Source organism: Trichosurus vulpecula, chromosome 9 (assembly GCF_011100635.1).
Source record: "Trichosurus vulpecula isolate mTriVul1 chromosome 9, mTriVul1.pri, whole genome shotgun sequence".
NCBI classification, from domain to species: domain Eukaryota; kingdom Metazoa; phylum Chordata; class Mammalia; order Diprotodontia; family Phalangeridae; genus Trichosurus; species Trichosurus vulpecula.
This window is the reverse complement of record NC_050581.1, coordinates 117,860,354-117,868,822: the sequence shown is the minus strand read 5'-3', so window position 1 is coordinate 117,868,822 and position 8,469 is coordinate 117,860,354. Positions and strand designations below refer to the sequence as shown.

The 8,469-nt window shown below is 43.7% G+C and overlaps 1 protein-coding gene across 1 annotated transcript in view; it reads left to right on the top strand.

Annotated features, from left to right (window-relative positions):
- Positions 1-751: 751 nt before the first annotated feature.
- Positions 752-8,469, top strand: part of QRICH1 (glutamine rich 1) — a 78,328-nt gene continuing 70,610 nt past the window's right edge. Inside the window, exon 1 of the mRNA XM_036738345.1 lies at positions 752-1,332. The gene's annotated coding sequence lies outside the window, so the exon portion shown is untranslated. The remainder of the gene's footprint in view (positions 1,333-8,469) is intronic.

Sequence of the window (8,469 nt, the reverse complement as noted above, 5' to 3'; positions counted from 1 at the left end):
GAGGTGCCGAGGCAGCTCTGAGAGCAGCAGGGCCCTAGAGTCAGTGAGGACCTCGGGGCCTGCAGGGGCATCAGTTCCGGGCCACCTTAAGCAAGGATGCTGGTGCAGCTGAGTAGGAGGTAGTTTCGCTGAGGATGGGAAGAGAGGAGGTAGAAAGGGCTCGAGTCTCCCGCCAGGATGGCATGTAGTGAGAACCCCCGGGACTGGGGCCAGGGCAGTGCCGGGTCTGGGCTGGACAGCCCTGACAGCTGGTGCTGGGAGCCAGGGCCCGCCAGGTGAGGGGCAGGGGCATGGTAGGAGACCTAGGAATGGGGGAGGATGGGCAACACCCCCAGGCCCGGCCCCTGGCCCTGAGCACCGCTGCCTTTTTCTTCCTTTCTCGGGCATGGGAGCAGAGCCTCAACACCTCTTCGGGGCCCACTCCTGCGACCCTGTTTGGTCTGCCGTGCCTTCACTGTGCCCTCCACTGCTGGCGCTCTCCGGCTTCCCGATCTCTTTCAGGGGTGGAGCAAATCAATCCTTTCCATGTTGGGTCTTGTTTATTGGGGGAACTCCAGCCTCCCCAGGGGATCCTTCCCCCTTTCGAGGCCTCCATCTCGGGCCTGATTCAGGCTCCTTTCCCAATCCCTTCTTTCCTCGGGTTCGCCTGCCTTCTGGACTCAGAGGCCCCAGCCCCAGCCTTCCCACTCCACGACGGCCCCCTCCCTGCACGGAGGGTTACGCCTGGGTTTGACCCCACCCCAGAGGAGGAACGGCTTTAGTTGTCTCTCGGGGGCCACTCTGAACGCCTGGTTTGGTGAATGGGCAGTCGAGACACCAGAGCCAAGTCCTTGCAGCCTCAAGCCCTGGGCTCCCATGATATCAAAGGCCAGTCTAACCTCCCAGGCAAGGACCGGGGAGGGAAACTGAGGCCGAGGGCTGTACGCGGCCTTGTTCCACAGAACCCACTATTGCTGGGGGCAGCGGCGGGGAATAGAGGAGATCTTCTTCTACCGACTAAAGGACGAAAGAAGGGTGGGAAATAGAAATGCACTGATTCGTTTCAGCTCTCTAAACGCCGAGAAAACGTCCATCTAAGCACGCCCGGGGGCTACAGCGAAACGCGTTCCCTTTAAGGCGGGCCGGGAGGCCCCGGTTAGTTCTCGCGGGAGCTGCCTTCTCAGTTCTCGCGAGAGAGGAGCTCGGTGCCCATTGGCTGTCGGGGTTGAATGTAAGATGGCGCCCAGGGAGCTGTGAGGGGAAAATCCTGTCGGTCTTGAAGCGGCGACGGTAGAGCAAGGGCCCGAGGTGGCACGGAGGGGCCCGTGGGCGGAGCGGCGGCGGCGGCACTCGGTAAGGGCTGCGGCGCGGGTGAGGAGGGCGCCGGGGACGTCACGGCAGGAGTGAGCGAGCGAGAGGGTGCTGCCGCCGCTACCAGTACACAACGGCGGAGGGAGCTGAGAGGAGCGGGTCGAGTCTACTGGGCCCCGGAGGGTGCGGGGCGGCTCTGGGCAGCCGAGAGCACCCTTGGTGTCCCGCGCGACGCCGGTGCCCAACCCCCTTTTTTTGGGTTAGCTAGAGGGGTGCTGGTGGTGGGGGCTGCGCTTGGGAGCTCGGGCCTGGCCTCTGAGGTGGGGTGGGGGGAGGGAGGAGGAGGCCAGGCGGGTGCGCGCGCGCAAAGCGGGTTCTTCTCTCTCCCGCCGACGCGCGCCTCCGTGCGCCGTCGTTCTGAGAGCGCGCGGACCTGGCCTGGGGAAAGTGGGGGGGGTGTGGGGGGGTGGGGAAGAAATCTGGTCTATTTCACTGCCAGGCGTGGGGGCGCGCCCGGATGGAGGGGGCGGGGCGCCCTGCGGGCACTGGGCTGTGGCTCTCGGGGCCGACGGGGAGGGGCGGGCCTGGGGCCTGCCTTCGCCGCGCCTCCGGGGAGTCTGCCCCCACTCTCCCCCGGTGGTTTGGTGGTTGTAGGGGCGAACCTTGCTCGCTGTTGGACCGAGGCAGGCGCGAGCCCCGGTTGGGAGGTAGCCTCGCCCCGGTTGCGCAGGGAAGGGGGGGGGGAGCGGGCACGCGCGCTTTGCCCAGGCGCGGCGCCGTCCCTTTTCTCGCCCTCTACCCCCTAACCCCCCTTACCGACGTCCCCCTAGGCCCGGCTCGGCTGTGGTCACCGTGACGTTTGGATGGGACTCAGCCCTTTCTCAGCAGGGGACGGGACGAGAGTCGGGGGTGAGGAGAGGGAGTGGAGGGGGGCCCTCGGGCAGGGTTGGCCCTTTATCCTCAATCTGGATCCAATGACCCGAGGGCTGATGAGCGGAGGCGTGTGCTTAGTGGAGAGTCGGGAGCTGCTGCTTCGGCCCTTCGGTGGAGAGAGTCCAAAGCTCGGCCTGAAGGCTTCTTCCGGATCCGCTCCTCGTTCTGTCGCTTTTATGTCTGCATAGGGTAATTTGTTTATAAAAGAATTCTTTCGGGTAGTACTTGTCTCCTGTCTTTGAAAATTGATTCTTCTGTAAGCACACCCCCAACACATTCCCACTGTGTTCTGTTGCCCAGACCTGGAAAGAACCACTGGGGGAAACTCTGCCTCTGTAATTTTCGTCTGTCATCCTACCCCCAGGATTTTATTTGTCTGTTGGTCTAAGGGCCAGAGGTTGCTCCAGCTAGAAAGTTGACCACGACAAAACAGAAAAGATCCTTTCTTTTATCTTCCCCTCAGAGAATTTGTAGAAATCTAGGAAAAAAAATTAAGAAGGAAAAAACTCATTTTCAGAAGAACTTGCTGTTTTAGGAATTGCACTGCTACACAGGCCACATTTTTATTTGTTTCCACATTTTCCACAGATTTTGAATCCCATCGTCTTCTGCATCGCTTTCTTATGCTAGGCTCTATAGTATGTCTAAATATTGTTGTGACCTGCAAAGATCTACCTGAATTCTAGAGAAGCATATTTTCTAAGACAAAATGCCTCTAAATCTGTGTCTGAAAGTCTTGTGGACTTAAGTTTTGTGGAGGAAATAAGGGGATGTTGGCAATAATTGGAAAAAACTCAGAATTTAGTAATAATGGAAACCTAATTTCCACCTTACTATCTCAGAATGTCAGAAAGTAAAAAGAGTCTCAGGATGGAAATGCTTTATTTGCTCTCCAGAATGTTACATTAAGAGTTTAGGGCAACCGTCAGAATACATAAAACATGTTGAGTGAAGTTCACATTCCAGAAGTATGTGTGCCTATTAAAATTTACATTACTTTTTCCCCCCAAAGTTCTATAAACTATCCCAAGTATTTTCTGGAGCTGTCAACTAGAACTTCCAATTAACATCAAAGTGGGAGAACTTTGTATCCAGCAACAGGTTGTTGTCTGGCATAGGCTGTTACTCTCTAAATGTAAGATTGGTGATACTGCCAAGTTTCAGGATTAAGATTCAGGATTTCATCTGAGCAGCTAGATTGAGCTTAAAGTATTGAATTGCCAATAACTTCCAAGAGAGAACTGTCATAGTTTTGTATAAATTTTAGGCTATGATTTTGTTAGTTGATATAAAAATGATCAACCTCAGCATTAACCACATAAGGGACACACAATCTATACTTTGTTGCCCTTCCAGTTTTCTAAATATAGTATAGGATCATTTCAGCAAAACACCAACCTCTATTTCCTGTATGATTTCAAAGATTAGAGGGGCATCATGGTGTAGTTGTCGGGGTTTGAATTGGGAGACGGGTTCAAATTCCAACTCTGCATTTGACCATGGACAAATCTTTTAATCTTTGGGAGGATCAGCTCCCTCAACTGTAAAAGGAGCATCATAATACATTCACTTCTACATTACAGGGGTTTGATAAATGGGAAAGCTGAGGTTTAGATGGTTTATCCTCCTTGCTTGTCAAGTACTAGGGGTACAAACTCTCAAATGGCATAATTTCCTTAAGTCTGCTAACTTCATGTGCCGTACACTGAATTTCCTTGTTGTCTTCATGTACCCGAATGATGCTTTTTTTTTTTTTGCCAAAGATTTTCTATTTCTTTATTTCTTAGCCAAGCTATATGAGTTTAGAGCATCTAGCTTTTTGGTTTCTTGGCACATATTTGACCTAAACTTTTCAAAGTATTTTTGTATAGTGTTTAGGCTTCTTGTTATTTTTTCCTTTTTCTAACCTGTCTACTTTGGAGCCTGCTTTCCTTTTCCAAAATGGAAAGATTGTACTGTGATTTATAAGCATGAGATTAAATGTCTCTGTTTCATTGTTTAAACTAGGATTACATAATTGTAGGTAGAGCTAATGGACTCTGTTCAGAGACCGAATTTTGAATTCTCATTTGAAAATTTGTGTGTGTTTTTTTTTTTTTTTTTTTACAAAATATATTTAGAAAGAAAATGTTCCTGAATTAGTAATTCACCATGGTAAAGTTTGAGGATCGATGACATAATGGATTATTTCCAGGATATTCTTGTCTTCAAGAGTAGGGCTATGCCCCCTTTGAGTAAGTAGCTTACGGGTTGGAAATGATTCAATTAGAACAAATGCATTACTTGCTAAAATGAAACTGAATTTTGATGTATTTCTATATGAAGAAATTTTCATTTTGAATTGGTCTCAATTGTTATAGGTCATAAATTGGGCTGCTATAGTGAGTCCCAAAGTGTAATTGTTGTATTCATAGAAAAAAGCTTTTCAGTTAATTGAGGAGGTGTATGTGGGGCTCCCTAGAAAACCAGGTGTAAATGAAATCTTTTGTCCAGTCATTTATGAAGTGTCCACTTTGGTAAGCCCTGTATTTGCAGTTCATAAGGAGATATTAGAGATAAAAAAGATCTTGTGAAGGACTAGAATAGTCTAATTAGAAAGGACAGATACATGTGAAAAGGACTTCAGAAGACTTAAAAAGAATGTGAAAAAATTAAGATTAAATACTTGTTACCCTAAAAGAAATTAGTCAGCAGACAGCCTACAAAAATTAGCTTATTTTTAGTTGGCGATGAATAAGTGGCCACTGGCAGATTCTTAAGTTCTAATAGGTCACAGTAGCAGATGGAAGAAGGAGAAAGAAGATAATTGTGAGCAACACTGCTGAGAAGGTTGTAGGCTCAGTCATGTTTCCCTTGACCGTTCTGTAAATCTGCTGTTTCAAAGCACTTGGAAGCAGAGAAATAAGAGGAGAAATCTCTTGGCAGAGAGGTGATGAACAAGAGGTGCTCAATGTCAAATACATTTTCAGACATGGCAAAAATGTTTGTATATTTTACTTGACTATGCTTATGTTACAATGAAGATCTTCTATTATTGTTGAAGTAATTAGTGAGTTGTAATAGAGATACAACATTTAAAAGTACATAGAAGGGAGAAGCAAATGGCAATTTTGTTACTACCTTTTAGAATTTAATATGCGCTTCTAAAATTGTATACATTTGATAGAAAGTAAGCTTCTTATTTTCTTCTGAAGAGGGGGGATTATTTCTTTTTTTTTTTTTTGTCTTTGTGTCCCCAGTGCCTAGCACAATGCCTGGCACATAGTAGTCACCTAATAAATGATTATGTTGTTGTTTTATAAACTATGTAACAGAAATTTGCAATTTTGTAATTCTCTTTTTTTGTTGTTTGTATGTCAAATAGTTTCTTTTGGTGAATAATTATTTTCATAATAAAAAAATAATAGGAAGAACTCTGCACTCCTTATGTTAAGAATAATATTCTACTTGCTTATTTGTGCTTTGGTGCAGCAACTTTGGCAGTAGCTAGATGCTTATGGGGAATGGGACTAGCATATAATCTTAGGGCCACAAAATTGACAGCCTTTGTGGAAAAGAGTCAGGGTAGTAGGATATACCTTTATTTCCCATTGTAGAACTTGTGAGCCATAGTAAATGTACCATAAATTTGAGTTTCATTATAAAATCACATCTGAAGACAACTAGGCCAGCCCATATTCCCTAAAAGAATACGTGCTACAGTATAGCTGACAAATGGTTATGCATTCTCTGAAGACCTCCAGTAAGAAAACCCATTCCGTTTTGGGTTAGCTCTGATTGTTATACTTTTCTCCCCACCTTGAAAATGAAGTTTTTGCCTCTTTGTAGCATCCACTAATTGCTCTGGGTTCTGAACTGTGGTACTAAGCAGAAAAAATATTATTCCTCTTCCACAGGGCTGCCCTTCAAATATTTGAAGACAGATATGGTGTCCCCCCTGAGTTTTTTCTAGACCCTCAATATTCTAAGTTTCTTTCAACCAGTTCTCACATAACATGATGTCAAGATGCTTTTACATTCTGTTTTCCCTTCTTCGAATGTTTCCTAAATGATAGTGCTGAATACTAAACACAGTACCAGGACAAAGTTCAGTGTCATTAGCACTTGATTTTTTTTGGAAGCTGTGCCTCTCTATAGTCCAATTTCACATGAATTCTTTAGCTGCCAAGTCACACTGTTGACCCATTATTAGCTTTCAGTCCCCTAAAATCCCAGATCTTTTTCATATAAGTTACTCTCTATCCATATATTCCTTATTTTACACCTGTAGAGTTGAATTTTTGAGCCCAAGTGTAAGACTTTACATTTATCCTTGTTATAATTGATCTTATTAGATTCAATCCAATTGTTCTAGCCAATAAATATTTTTTTTTGAAAGGGAGAGAGTATCCTGACTCATCCACCCTGTTAGATAGCATACTCATATTTGAGTCATCTGGATATTTGATAATCATGCCATTTATACCAGGGGTTGGCAAACTATGGCTTGGGGGCCAGATCCAACTTGCTGCCTGTTTTTGTACTGTCCACTAGCTAAAAATGGTTTTTACGTTTTTAAGTAAAGTTTTGTTGTAACAGCCATATTAATTCATGTATGTATTGTCTGTGGCTGCCTTCCTGGTACAATGACAGAGTTGAGTAGTTTTGACAAAGTCTACATATGGTGCTTTGATCCCTTCAGACTGCTGTTTGGTGCACTAAAAAATTGCAGTGATTGCACTTATATCAAGTGTTTCCATTGCTAAGCATATCCCTGTACTGTGTCATTTTATTTATTTTATTACTAGAACATACCCATCATATCAAAACAAAGAAAGAAGAGGAAAAATTTTACATACACACATGCATACACACTTAGTTTTTGTTTTTTTTTTTTTAAGCTCAGGGCCAATGTTGAAATTTTTCTGAGGAAGACTGCTCTCAACCGCTATTATTGAACATTGAATGGCATTGGAAGTTAGCTTTTGCTGCAGATTCATTAATGTTTCTTAGTGAATTCATCCTATATGAAAAGCAAAGTGGTGTTTGTATGCAAAACTTACGTTGTGGTAAAGTCAATTTGAGGACACCTCAGGTTGCTTAAATCATAAGTAATGTCAAATTCTACTTTGTACACTTCCTGTCCTGTCAAAAATTAAAACAAGAAGTGAAGTCTCCATTCCTAAGAAATTTGAAGTAGGTATATTCTTTTTTCTGAGCCCCAACTACAGTTATGGCAGGTTTTTTTGGATCTCAATGCAAGTGCCAAAGAATGTCAGTATTTCAAAACTGATTTAACTGTAGCTGAAGAACTTTTCCATTTAACCTTCAATTGGAAGGGAATACTAACTTTATTCCCCTCCCCCCCACTTAAGAATATTTTATTTTTTTTCAATTACACATAAAGACAGTTTGCAGCATTCCTTTTTTATAAGATTTTGAATTCCAAATTTTTTTCCCTCCTTCCTCTCTCCCTTCCGTAAGACAGCAAGCAGTCTGATAGAGGTTTATACATGTACAGTCATGTTAAACATAATTCCACATTAGTCATGTTGTGAAAGAAGAATCAGAACAAAAGGGGAAAACCACAAGAAAGTAAAAAACAAAAACCATCAAAAACATGAAAATAGTATGCTTCAATCTGCATTCAGACTCTGTAGTTCTTTCTCTGGATATGGATAATATTTTCCATCACGAGTCTTTTGGAATTGTCTTGGATCATTGTATTGCTGAGAAGAGCCAATTCTATTACAGTTAATCATCTCACAATGTTGCTGTTAACTGTGTACAATGTTTTCCTGGTTCTGCTCACTTCACTCAGCATTAGTTCATATAAATCTTAACAGGTTTTTCTGAAATCTGCCTACTCATCATTTCTTACAGTATCCCATTACATTCATATACCACAACTTGTTTCGCTGTTCTCAATTGATGGGCAGCCCTCCAATTTCCAATTCTTTGCCACCAAAAAAGAGCTGCTATAAATATTTTTTATTTCTTTTTAAAAAAAATTATTTATTTTTAATTTTCAACATTCACTTCTATAAGATTTTGGGTTCTAAATTTTCTTTCTCTCCTTCCCTTCTTCCCTCCCCAAAATGGCATGCTATCTGATATAGGCTATACATATATATTCACATTTGACATTTTCATGTTAGTTTTGTTGTAAAGAGGCATTAGAACCAATGAGAGAAACTATGAGAAAGAATGAAAAAACAACAAAAAAAGAGCAAATAGTATTCTTCAATCTGCATTCAGACTCCATAG